The sequence below is a fragment of the Rhodnius prolixus genome, unplaced genomic scaffold (assembly GCF_049639745.1).
Source record: "Rhodnius prolixus isolate KJV_2025 unplaced genomic scaffold, Rpr scaffold_1, whole genome shotgun sequence".
NCBI lineage: Eukaryota > Metazoa > Arthropoda > Insecta > Hemiptera > Reduviidae > Rhodnius > Rhodnius prolixus.
The window spans coordinates 22,885,097-22,899,888 of NW_027411581.1; positions in this window are offsets into that span (position 1 = coordinate 22,885,097).

Consider the following 14,792-nt stretch of genomic DNA (forward strand, 5'->3'; position numbering starts at 1 on the left):
GAGTGGACATTAAGGAAATGTTTGTTCTTGTCTACTGCCCGCATTAAAGTCACAAATCAGACTAGGTGGAGAGCTATCAGTCGCTGCTCTACTCTTGAAGGCAGAAGGGTATTTGGCTAACTGTAATAGAAAGAAGTAAAGCAAAGTAATGCCAATTATTTCAGGGATTTACGTCCAACTATTGCCCTTTAATGAAAGTTACCTAAATTAGTTATTTTAAAATCAAAGAAGGTTACAACTACAATAGACATAATCTGAACCTAATTAAAACCTTTTCATTAGTGGTGTACTCATCAGATTTAAAAAGAGTTAGTAAAAGAAATCGACTGATTTAAAATATAAATTTTATTTTAATTTTATGTAAATTTAATAATTGCAATCTGGAACTAATGCTGAAGTTATTTCAACAAACTTTCATTGCAAGAATATTTAATACAAGATCCTCTCTGAAACTATTGATCACACTTCAGTTTACTGTAGTGTATAGATTTAAGTGAGGAAAATTTAAAATAATTAAAAAAAAAACAACAAACAAATCAAACTGATATCCGTGGTTGTGCAATTGTTTAATTTGCCTCAAGACAGTGTCCTCTCGTTTTAGACTATCCTGTCCTCCGTACTCTGTAGAGAATAATCCTAGAAAGAGAGAAGTCTCTTTCTAGGATTGTTCTCCGAAGGGAGGATCCTGGACGTTATTTAAGTGTTTGTTGAGATTAAACTTGTCAGAATGTAACACGAGGTGCACAATTGTTTCTTTTATAGACTATTTATTTGTTCTAATTAGAATTTTCCTTTAAATTGTAAATATTTCAGTGAATAGAATCATTGATAACTAAAGAATTTAAATATAATTATAATATAAATAAGTTTGTGAAATTCCTTCTTGAATGATATTTATTCTTAGAATGTTTAGTGAACAAAAAATTGAAGAAGGAAATAAATTGGTTATTGAGCTGATTTTTCATTTTAATAATTTTTATTTATTTTTAGTAATGACCACCCTGTTGAGAGAGTAATAATAGTAAGAAAGGTCAAATAGGTCGGTACGTCTGTGCAGGCGTGACCGTGTGTTCTTTAGTTTATATTAGCTGTGCCTTCCTATTCGAATCGTTTATCGCTACCCCTTAGCAAAGAGGCAATCCCCCTGCTGTGGCCGAGTCCAAAAATACAAATATTGGTTTAATGAATAAATAATGAGGTTTGGTTTCGGTCTGTTGATTCTGCCTTCTTTCAGCCATTAATTATTAACCTTCATTTAATAGGCATCATAATTTTATTTCTTTAAAAGACTTATTCGCGCCTGTGTATAGCAATTTTGTTTCTTTTTTCTTAATTACTATGGAAATTAGTTTTTTTTTTATTTTTTATTTTGGGATTACCTATTTGTTTTCTATCTATTGCGTTCTTTGCAAAACCAGAAATTAAATGATGGAAGATTGCCGGATTAGAAGAAGCAACGTCTTCAGGAAGAAAATCCAGAATGTTTTGGACTGTGTGTACAGAAAACATTCGTCAAGCAAGACGAATTCACTAATACACTAATTATAGGAGACCATTCTCGCTGTTTTTTTACCGGAGAAGTCCCGTTGTTTCATATATTGTCCGAGTTTTGCCCAAATGCCACACATATTTCTCAATTTTGTAAATAATAATAATATCATTTAATATTATAAAGTTCTTTTCTTTTGCTTTTGACTAGTTTTTTTCTATTTTAAGAAAAATTACTCCCTAAGAAAATTAATTATAATTTTTTTAAAACTAAACAAAATATCTCACAAAGTATTCTTTACTTCTTACTATTTGTATGAATCGCATGTCACTTGTTTTTGATTGCTGCTTAACAATCAAACAACAGTCTCGAGCTGAAGACCATGGAATCATTTTTTTCGTTTCTCTTTGTAGATTGGTTTACTTGAATCATAGGAGTCATTTCGACTCCTGATTGGCATTACATGTAAATTTATCGGAGTCATTTCGACTTCTGATTGGTAATATAAGTAGATTTTCTGTTATTATCTTGACTCCAGATTATTGTCTAAATGCTTATTTGGATAAACTTACATAATTTTCATAGAAAGTATCAAGGCTCAAAAAAAAAGCCTCTTTCTAAAATTGATTTTATATCCGAATTGCAGCAAAAATTGTACGAATTAGGTAATTTCCGATCCGTGACAACAGCGCACAGTAATTGAAACAATAGCGAATGTAATTAAAAAAAATGAAAAAGTCCCTAATCAGAAGGCAGTCAATCAGGATTCTAGAAAATACTGAAATTACTGCGATCCTAAGTTGAAGTTAATTCCATCTGCGTGAAATATTAAAGGCGATTTGTGGACAAAATTTGTTTTTCGTTCTTAATTCCTATTCTTTCTCTTCTTTTAATGCAAATTTTATTATTAAAATTATTATATAGTCAATATGACTGCACATTGGCAATAACTGACTAAGTTCGAGCATTGACAATGTAGTGTTAAAAAAAGTTAAGGCCCATCCATACACATAAAGTAAATTACAAACTTCGAGGACACCCAAATAAAGGAGGACCAGATAAAGCAAGAGAAACCAACAGAAGTGTACAGAATTTAAGAATACTTAAAATAATACTTCAAGAATACTTCACTCCAAGCTGAGTGAAGATAAAAAAAGTACAGATTGAGAAACTACATCTGAATTCATCTCTCTCACTAAAATGCTTTAAATTCTACCTTAGAATTTCTTTATTTCAAACATTCCAATAAAGCAATCAGACGATGAATCCTTTGGTAATCGATATTCTTCTATCTTGTAATCATGTCCAAAAAATTTCATTTGCGTTTTCCGAACTTGTTATTACAGGATATTTATTTGAAACTCCCTTTCCTTGATGTGGTTTTGAAATCAATCCGTTTTTGATAAGAGACGAGCTAGTCTACGAAGGTATTTCATTTCTGCAGCTGCCATTATATGAGTAATATGAGTTCGTTAAAACTGTCATGGATGTTGAGAACATTATAAAGTGTAAGATTTGAGACGTAGAAAGGAGCTTAAAGCTCAATTTAATAATTGTTTTAATCACTGAAAAATTTTTGTCTACATTACTTATTGCTCACTTATTATATGACCAGCCTTTCGTATTTCTATCTGAGCAGCCAAAAATAAATAAATGAAATCAAGACGTTCCACGAATAGGACCAATATGCCCACCCGCCAAAATAACAACTCATATCAGTCCTGCAACTGCAACAGAAAAGCCAACGAATGCAGCTCCATAAGATATTTTTTAATAAAATTCCAGTAAATATTAGCCAAATGCAATTTAAAAGATTTTCAAACAACTTACAACACCAAAGTCACAATTGTTTCAATTTTCATAAAAGAATCCTCGTCAGGGCCGAGGCTAGAAAGAAATCTCTAAATATTTAGAAGCAGTAATAAATTTGAGTTAGTGTAATAAAGTGTACTTGCGCTACATGGTTGATTCTAAAATATAAAAAGGAGAAGCATCCTAAAGTGGTGAAGGTTTTTATTTGCTTTGTTGTTAAGTGCAGTGTAAAAACAAATAAAATAAAATAAGAATAAAATAAAGGAAATAAGGTATTTAAAAGGAAAGAAAAGAAGCAGACTTGATATAAGAAAATAAATATTGTACACTTAGGTTCGTGATCTCGGTGTGACTTACTACAGCCTGCGATTGATAACTTAAAGCTATGCTATTAAAATCTTCTTTAATGGGCCGCCTTTGGAATAAAACAAAATTTAATCAGGTATATATGTATTTATCTAAACTTTTGCGTTTCTATATACTTGAAGCCGTGCCTTTGTATTACCAAATGTACTACTACTAAGACATTAGAGTGAATTATAATATTTTGAATGGCGGATACCTTAAAAGATTGGTACCATTTGTTTTTTACATCCTATCTTTTTTAGTATATCCAGTTACCTGCCAAGTACAAGGCGCCCCAGCTGAGAGCCAACTGAACTTTCCTCTATTCTAATAAACTACTTTAATCAGTTCTAAATGGGCTCGCTCTTTGCCTTCTTTAGCGCCGTTCTTGTAACAAACTACCACCATATAGTTACATTCCTTTAATTGAACAGATAAATATTTAAAACTTTTTTATTTTATTTTATTTCTTTTTCTTTATCCAAAAACGTTTTTTGGCGAAAAACACTTTACAGCAGATGTTTTCCGCTACCGACTTGGTGCTCACGTAAGAAACACATTAATTTTACTGACGATAGAACTTAAGTAGAAGGAAGAGTTGTCTACCAAACCGATTTAAAGAACTGGCAGTTTTCTTTTTCTTTTCTTTTTTTAAATTTGTAACAAGTGAATTAGTAATATCAGTAGTTTTACCCTCAAGCTCAACTAACTCGCCATTAATTCCGACCATGCCTTTCTTTTCTTTCAAATATCGAAATTTTATCTCAGGCAAATCGAAAATCTGGCATTGTGAGAAAATGGTATGAAGCACTATTGTCGATAATGCCTTCAAATAAATAATAAAAGATAAATACTTCCTCTTGTTTTGTAAAACAAACCCTGAACCGTTCACTGATTTTCGAAGCGGGAGTAGGGTTGGATGTTGTCTGAAAACTGGAAGGTATCTAATGTTTACTGCGCGATGCCAACCAAATATAGTGATTAAGATGCGAAACGGTTTTTGATGTAGGATTATTAATAGGCTCTATTTTGGACTAGTAATCTCAGTGATTTAAAAGAGAGCACAAAATATCAAGTTTTCCGAATCTATAGTACTTTTTGGCCCTTGGTGATATGATCTAAAATGTACTACAAAAATAGGGGTGCAATTACTTGTTGAAATATTTATATCTGAATAAACATTAGTCACCTACCCAAAGGAAGGCTTTTTCCTTCAGATAGCTTGAATTAAAAAAAATATACTAATGCAACCAGAATGAGCTTGTTAAACAACTTGTAACTGTTAGATGATTTGAATTTTTGGGGTTTGGTATCATAAATATATGATTTCAATTCGCAAACGGTTAAAAACATTCTAATGGTATATCTCTCTGATGGTGTTTAACAAAGAGCATTATCTCTATGTTGATATTCTTTTTCAAGATTTGTTTAATTACTTTTAAAAAATCGACCTAATAAAGATATAATTATTCATTCTAATGGTATTTATTTAGAAATAAGAACAAACGGACAAATTACTCTGCCTTGTCTCAAAATCTTTATAAAGTGTGAAATATTCGCGAATGTCTAGTTTTTATCATTTTAATTGGAAATCATAGGAGTCAACCCCACCCCCAACTATCTAAAAAAATAAACATATTCTAATAAAATGCCAGAAAAATATAAATTTAAAGTAGGCTACATACATTACTTAGGAAATTCCAGCTCTAAGTCAGTATTAAAAGGTTTCACTCTCTTATATTTGTACAGAAACATAAATTCATCTAATGTACGAATATGAACATATTTCTTTAGCCTAACAATTGGACAGATTGGATTTCGTAGAAGTTGGCTAGTCAATCAATCCCATAGCGATGCAAGTATTATTTGTGGCTTCCCGATATGGAGCAGCTCTCCTTCCAGTTCTATTGGTTAGAATTAAAAATTTAAAGAGCGACTCCTGCGTAAAACTTGAAGGCATGACATTTTATGGAATTGAAGTCTCAGTCATATACATCCTTCACACGGTTAGGTAATAGTCAATACGAATAGTAAAGTTCGTTCTTCTTTTTTGTCACTCTTAACTTCAAAGATCACCGTTGACAGGCCTGTTAAATGTGTTTACATGGTCTTTCAAGAGACCGACGATCTTAGGAATTAAGTTTTGTTGGAGTAATACTGTAGTAAACTTAAGTCAATAAATGATCTTTTTCGCTTCTGGGCTGTGATTTTCACCCACCAATTGCTAACTTCTACGATATTCTGGTTTTTTAATTCAGTAATTCTACAAAAATAGTTTACAATTTTAAAATATCCTTCAAAATAAAATTATCGTATTAGAGAATATTAATTAGTAAGTAGAACGAAAATAAAGAGGAAGATGATGTTTCGAACTATCGTACAAACTTGTACACAAAAAGATTGTTATCTCAAAATGGAGGATACAGAAAAGATTTCGTTTATACAAGAGATCTTACAGCAAAACGATTCTGCAAACTAATGTTGACTTTTGTTACAGCCGGCAGCTTCCACAAACCGCCTTCACTCTGTAAACATTTTGCTCTCGGTCAATGTTTCTACTTATATATACTTTCGATTTCTTCTCTTATCAAAATATTTGGAGTAACTAAAAAGAAAAAAAAAAAGAAATGATATTTTTGTTTTATTTTACAAAGAAATACAGTGTACCATCTTTATTTATATACATGTTTCTTTTATTTTTTATTTTTCATTTTCGTATTAATAGCAATTCTTTTTTCCTGAATTCTTTTTGTTTTTTTCTACTCTGCTGTAGTAATAGGAGATATTGTAATCGTACAGATTTCGATTTTGTTTTTTCATCAGAAATATCCTTATGAGGTACCCTGCGTTTTACGAAAAGTGCTTTTTACGGATCTGTACGGGTGTATGTATTTGTACATATCCATCGTAACTCAATTACCAACAATCAAAGGAAAATCAAATTTGATAGTTCAGGTGCTAAGAAAGGATGCCACAATGAAGTTTTGGTCAAAATCGGACAACCGCAATCAAATTTTAGTTTTTTGGGGAGGGGCTTTTTCTAAAAAAACAAGCTTTTAACAATTTTCTCTAAGCTTAATGTACTAGTTGGATATTTGTAGGATGCAAATCTATAACTCTCATTTGAAATATTCTATTTAGGTCACATCTGATTGAGAGTGCTTGCTAGGCTTCCTCTTAGTGTGCCATTACTGTTTATGGTCTTGCAACTAGTATAATTTTGATAATAATTATATTTGGGACTGACTATATACAACCCTTTTCTAAAATACCTACTATATACTTGCACGGATGCGTATCTATCGAACTGTGCGATCTGAAGTGTAAATAAAGGTTTTTGTCTTAGGGCATGCAAAATGTTTATTGTAAAAAAAATAACTATTAGTTAGGAGTAATAGTTGCAAAAAGGTTTGGTGTAATGAGTAGTTATGATATGAGCGGAAATCAGACAAATGTTTACAAAATGGCCAAGTCATCATGTGGAATATCTGTTTTAATTAGAGAATAGATATTAGCGAACCCTTGTCACCATGAGTACAGATGCAAAAAGCTGTAGTTTACGAGGTCATGCAATAAAGATAAAATTATATGAGTTACCCCTAGAGAAGGGTGTGTTTGTGTAATAATTGTTTTTATTCTTCCGCTTCAACAGTGAGCTTAACTTTCTTCTCTGTATTCATTAAAAAGACATCAGCAGACAGGTTTAAATCATTCAATCTACTCTAAAGACTTGTTAAATGGCCTAGCAATTTAATTAGCCGATCTTAATTAGAAGATTTGAAAGAATGCGTGCCCCTAGAAGAGTGTTTCACGAACCTATGGCACTCTTGCCGGACATAAAATTTTTGCTGGTCTGGGAAACCGCTTTTATTTCTTTCACAACTAAAAAAAAGGATGAAAGTGACCAGCATCTTTATCTCAACGTCTTATACATATACGCACTAAATAAATCAACACCTTCAATATTTATATACGTATATGTTCAGTAGTAAGGCCCAGTTAGATCTACAGTTAGAAACATCAGTCAAGTCAACACTAATTCTACATTTCTCTACTCTGAACAGTCACAAAAATTAATTCCTAATTCAAACCTGGTATTCTGGTACTCTTTACCTACAACTTTAATGAATAAACCAACAATAGTATCATTTAAAACTGAATTGTGTAAATACTTAATGCAATTAATCAAAGATGACGCCAATTATTAAGTTTAATTATATTTATTATTATTTAAATTTAATTTAATAGTTAATTTAAAACCCAATAGTTATTATTGTTTCATAATTATGTAAATATTTGTAAATTATGTTTATCAGTTATGCACAGAGGGCTTATCATGTGTTTTTCTTTTATGTAATGTATTTTTTTTAGTCGTCCTTAAAGGATATTGACCCAGGACAAAATAAAACCTCTCTATGTGTGTTTGGGTTTGTTTTCCATACTTAGGACTATCTGACCCATCAGGTTGCTATCATACCCTTCTTTTTTCTCAAAACTATCTTGGAAGCAGTACAAATATAAAAAACAATCGGAAAAGTGAAATATCCATTTAATTAACTAATACCTCTGACAGTGGATTTTCCTTCAATCCCTTAATTTTAGCAACGCATTTAAACCTTCATTTTTATTTAACGAAGGACCGGACGTTGCAGGCAATGAAATGGTAATTTAGAGGCAAGACAATTCACCATTTCTTTATAGAAGCACTCTCCATGAAATTTTCTTGGAAAAATATTGTGAATGAACATCGTAAACTACCATGCGTGCACTTTAAGAAGTTTCTAGAAATTGGATGGATTTGGAATTTCGAGAAACTCTTAATAAAAAGAAAGATCTAATCAGTATACTAGTACATTTCGTTGAAAAATAGAAAATTTGACCAATCACAAAACTTTCATTTATCAAGTGAGACAAGGTAAAGAATGATGGTTTGGTTATCGACCGATGTTAACAGATTATTCTTAGGAATACTGAGGAGCGGTCAACAATTATGTAAACAAATTTATTTTCTTCACCGACGTTTCGGCAAATTTATTGCTTTCTTCAGGGTAAACCACCAAAGTAAATTTCCAATCCTTACATCCACGGCTCATTCTGAAAACGTATATTTAATACTCATAAAATTAAATATTTCTACAGCATTTAGGAATTCTAACACCCTACATACACTATACACAAAATGAATAGACCCTACACCAAAAATGTTATGCTCAGATTAAATAAACAAAATCGATTGCAAAAATTATAATGCCACTTATGTTGGCAAACTTCACAAAGACACCATCTAGACCTGCAACATGAATCTGCCTTTGACAACACTTCTACGTATACTTGCAACGAACACCAACAGAAACAAACGCAACATATTAGAAATGTTACACATTAAACAACAAAAAACTTCCATTAACTTTAGGACAGATACCAACAACGTTTCAGATTTCTACAACATCCTTCAAATCGTAACTTAAATTACTCACCACATACCTTAGGTTTTTCCAGCCCTATTGTTTTCACCCCTCCCTTACCTCTATATAAACCCGCTTTTCCATGAATCCTGAACAGTTATTATGATGTAGTTACAACATACAACTCTACAAATTTATATTGTAAGTCAGCTTAAAATATTTTAAATTGTCATTTTATTAGTATTATTTCTATACATTTTAAATTTTCAACCATTGTTCAAAAAAATATTTTTTTATGAATTATTTATATCAATTATTTACTCAGTTTGTATCTACATTAATACATTAATGTTAGATGATTTCTTAGTACACTCCCTGAAGAAAGCAATAAATTTGCCGAAACGTCAGTAAAAAAAGTAATTTGTCATCATTTTTGTCCGCACCTCAATATTCCTGAAGATAATTTAACAAAGTAAAGAGTTTGACTAAGATGGCTACGAATTATATAAAATTTAAATTCATGAGCTCATTTCATTCATGCAGATTAATTTCAACTTTGCTTAATTTTGCTTAGATACTTCATGAATTTTATGTAAGAGATTAAGTAATGCATGTGTAACAAACTTGAACTGTTATAAATTTTAAAAGAAGTTTAATTAATAACAATTTGACTGTTTTCACAGTTAGAGCAGAAGAGGTAAGGTTCAGGCCTATTACGCAAGGAAGAATTATATCGCGACTTAACAGCATTAATCTTAAAGTGTCTGACAGTGTTAAACAATACAGCTAGTTAGCAGCCCGCGAGCCGGCGATGAAAGTACCAAGACTGAGAATGCGAGAACACTGGTAATCTCTTACAATATTTATGTACTCGAAGAATATAATAGGATTATTTAGAAGTGGCCCCGTACTGAAGGCTCCCCAATTCATTAATCGAGCCATCCTTCTTCATTATTCATATCATTTATTATTAGCAGTTTTCTCGGTTAACTTTTCTAAATTAATAAAAATAGAATCATAAATCATTTATCTTGAACCAACCATAATTTGTTCTTTAATATCAAAATCATATAAACTAATAATTTTAAACGAAATAAGAAATAATATTTTAACCCTTACTTATTCCATCAAAACTGATATACTACATATCTTCCATTATTCTGATCCCTTTTTATTTTATGCTTAATTCTGAATGGTGAGGTTTGATTTTGATTTAAATGAGGTTATTTCTTCATTCCATTAAAAACTGTGTAAAATATTGTGGGATCCTGAGGCCAGAAACTTCTATTTTCCTTGGACTGCTCGTTGAGGAAAACGTTCCTAGACACATACTTTTTAAAATATTTGTTTCACGTTACATTGCAATCTGTACATGTTACACTAACTATAGAGGAGTATTAACTCACCTCTGCAAAGCAGAATCAGTCCTTCAAGTTTTGAAGTTTGGTTCCATGGATGGTCTCGATAACTTGTCTTTTTCTAATTGTCATACGTTTCGTCAAGGATGTGTGCTCTCTGTTTTTCCATTTTTCCTCGTTTTGCCTAAAATATTTCTCTGCTTAGCTCTTTGTCACGTAGTTGTGATCATTCTTTTTTGTCATCGGCCAAATCTGTGCAAAATAAAGTAGACGAAGAGTTGTACATTTATCAAATACCTCCTTTTTAATCTTTGGATTTAAAGTGGCTTTAAAGATATGTTTTAAAAGAACAGTATTTTTTCCAGCCAATAGAAATTCTTTTATTTATTTCTTTAGAGGTTCTATTTTTAAATAATACGGTTTGTTCCAACCTACTCAATTTCGTTACCGCCACAGTAAAGTGTAATTCAAAATTGGTCGATCGGAATTAACACTTGACTAAATAAATTTTCTAGTTTATTTTAAAGGTTTTTTCAAAAATGGCTCCAATGATTTACTTCAAACTTACTGCCCTAATTAGTTCTATAACCCATATTTGAACCTTTTTTTTTTTTCCAAGAAAACTCGATTAAAGGCACTTCTGGTTACACTTTCCTTGGAAGTGTAACTTACTAAGGAATCTACTGTTTGGCAAACTGCATAATATTAATAAAAATAGAATTTTGGAATACATTTCCAAATTCAAAGAAAATAGATTGACCCACAAGTGCTTCTTTATAGTCTTTACTATAATCTTGGATCTCCGAGTCCAATACAAATAACTAAGGAAATTTGTACCCTTAATTTCTCTAGCATTGCTACATCTAGTTTTTCCAATCAAACCAAATTAGATACAAAGCCAAGACTTAGAGTCGAACCAAGTACTTTGGTACACCTTCAGCTTTTCAGACCTTGTTACTTACAGCTCTGATAGTGTCACCTCTATTAAAAATTATAGTATTTAATTGTTTGCTAGAGTAGGGTCAAATTTAGTCATAGCCGATTATGCCTTACTTAATAAGAATTTTAAGATTAAGACTAAATGACTAAGTTATGACTATTTTAACTGACTAAATTTTGCCCAGACAAAAAATCCAATTACAAAATAATGTAATGCTTAAAAATTGCATTTCCCTAGAAAGTGTTCTGGTTTCCGTAACGTTAAATAAAAGGAGGCAATCGAGTGTTGTAGAATTGTATTGTATTCCCAATCCACCGGCTGCTTTGCCAGACAAAGGTCTATAAAACAGCCCTTTAGTCTTGGCAATAACGAATGGTTATAAATTTATTTTTCATTGTTTCTGTAGAGTAAGTCTTCCTTCTTTACAGTATCCTGTTGCAAAAAACATTCTTATTTCAGACCTTTTTTTTTTTGTCTCTCTTTCTCTTTAACAGAGTTTCCATCGAGGTTTTCTTTGTTATTTATGGTGTTGCACAAACTGGGAGAATACATTGGTGTATTTCTTAATAAGGCGATAGTTTAGGACGGTGACGGTGAGCTTACATCCAGTACAAAGAAGAATGGAATAAGCCAGCAAGAGAAAGTGATGTAACTTACGAAGAGTATACTGTGAGAAATAATGCGGGCTGCATGTCACACTTGTGGAATACCACCTTTGGCTCTGTTTAACTTTACGGCCACTCTATACAATCATTCTTCATTGCTTTATGCAGTACAATTTTTAGGAAAGGAAAGAGTACTAAGAAGAATTATGGTTTACTTTTTTGATAACTAAATATCCTTAAAAAATTGTTCTCCAAACAGTTAGCGATTAAATGCTTTCCTGAAGGGTCTTTGGAGAAGCACAAACCTGAGGATATCATCTCTTTTGAGTGGAAAATCAAAATATTGTCCATAAGGAGAGAAAAAAGTCCTGCAGAGCACTGAAAAAAATCTCTGGATGCTAATGACCTCAGTTGTTGACGGGCCTTAAATTAAAGAAACGAAGTGTAATCAATAAAAATAAATTTTTACGACAAAGTTAGCAGTTAGCATCCATATAACCTTAATACAAATGAAAGTTTCCTGGAAATCTTATTTGCGTTTTTGAAATATAATTTCATACATTTTGTTGATAACCAATGGTGGTTTTTAGAAAAAATAATTTGTACAAGTCACTTTATGACTTCGACGGTATTGGTTTTTCTTTGTATTTAACGTCAGTCTATATCTAAGGCCATCACCGGTCTGTGAGCTGCAAGAAGCTCCTGGGAAGAGAAAATAAAATACAAGGAACTGCAGCTGGATTCGAACCAGAGATCTTTGTGTTATCAGCAACTCATATTCTGATTCTTTTTCCCAAGCCACATCAATGATTTTTTTTGGACTTGGTCATGAGTCTACCGTAAGAACTGACTTTCTTCACAAATTTATAGTCACTATTAAAAGACACTGTATACTACTGTTACATTAATTTCCTTTATTTAAACTTTTCTGTAACTTACACCCAGTGAAAAGTGTATTCTTACGTGATATTACAATTTTTTTTTTTTTTTAAATACTCATTATTCCGTTAGGATGAAAAATGTTCTGCAGCCCTTAAGATGACTTAATCCCTAGGTCGGAAATCTCGGCATAATAATAAAAAATTCATGAGGGAAATTGGCATTATTTTTTTTCATATTAATGTATCAGTCACCAAAACACAATGAACAACACTCATTATTGCTACAAAACAAAGCCCAATAGGATTCTTACTGAAGTACCAAATTTCCCTTATTTTTTTCCCATTATTTATTTAAAAGCAAAAATTCCATCTTGTATTTTTGGTTCAATACAAATTCAGATATATTTTTTCTGGCGTTGGGATAAAGTAGCCCCGATTTAGGTTTAGAAAAGGTGTCAAATGTTTCAAGTACTTGTCGTCTACCTTGTTGTTTGGTCATCTAAATTTATTTAATTTGAAGAAATGATACTTCAGTGGTGAAAGAAATAATGAAGAAAGTTTGAAAAATGATCCAACAGAGTCCCTATGTGATAATTTCTAGTGAACGAGCGTACGTTCATTCTTAATGTTTTTTAAACTTTCCCGTTTTCCTTTCAAAAGATTCACCCAATAAACAAATTATCTCGTTAGAGACTAAATCTGGAGTTATCACGAATAAATTTTTATGATTCTTTAGGTAGATTTCCCTGCAAAAAGAACATCTATCAAAACCTATTATAACCTGACAATTGAAATAAAATAAATAAATTTGTGAAATTACATTCAGAACTAATGAATGCTCTTAGAGTAGTGAGGAACAAAGTGGTTCCAAGAGGGGATAAGAGATAGCGCTACGAGTACACCTTTGGAAGGTACATCTTCCTACAGACCCATAAATAAAGTGTGTTTGCCTCGTTCAGGGATGTACACACGCTAATCTAGCGTGAACTTTCCCAGTCAACAATCCACCCAGACTACAATAAATATATGAGCTCAATGTTTCTGTAAGTGTTAGTAATGTATATTGCTGTTTCTAGACTGTTCTGGAGTCGTAAGTTCCCTTTATATAAACTAGAATTCTCTGGTATTTACATATTTCTTGAATATCAGAGCATATGCCTCTCATCTCAGAGTAAAATATATCATCATATCAAGCAACCTCTTTGCTTTAGGTTGTTACTCATCTTGCCATATACTGGCCCTTTTATGTGAATATGCAGCACACAACTCTGTGCCAACTACACGTTCAGAAATGTTAACCTTTGGCATGGCCCTCACTTACCGGTTGCTATTTCTACCACTGTAATATTCCTCTGTTTACTGAATAAAATGGACAGTAACTTTACATCTACTCGGCAGATACCTTTGATTGCTGATTTAATTAAACTCCATACACTACAATTCCTTCCAGCTGCTGAGTATTTTTCATAAACTCTTTGTTAATTGTTAAGCGTTAAGTTTAATTTGCAAGCTTTATTTAAGTGACCATGTATATTTTTTAATGAGCAACTTTTTTTTTGTTTCATTGATTACGAAAAAGTTTAATTTTTTTTTAATATTATACTTGCAGGGAACATGCACTCTATGCATTAGCTACATTTTCTGACTCATATAAATGCACGCTGGATTCGATAATCAATAAAGTCCTAATCAGTAGCTCATCCATAATTTATTTTTAATGGAGAGTGGGGTTGAAAAATAAAAAAATATTACTTTCTGATTACAAACTCCTTTTTAATTAGTACAAACATTCTCAGATTGTTGGTTTATTTCTGAGAATATTTTCCCAATATAATTGTGGTTATATGATCACTTTAAGCTATAAAATAAAGTTTATTATTCCCAATAATTTAGTAATTAATTTATTTAGTTAATAAGACCTATGTGGTTCCATGAAGGAAAAAGGTGGATCCGTGAT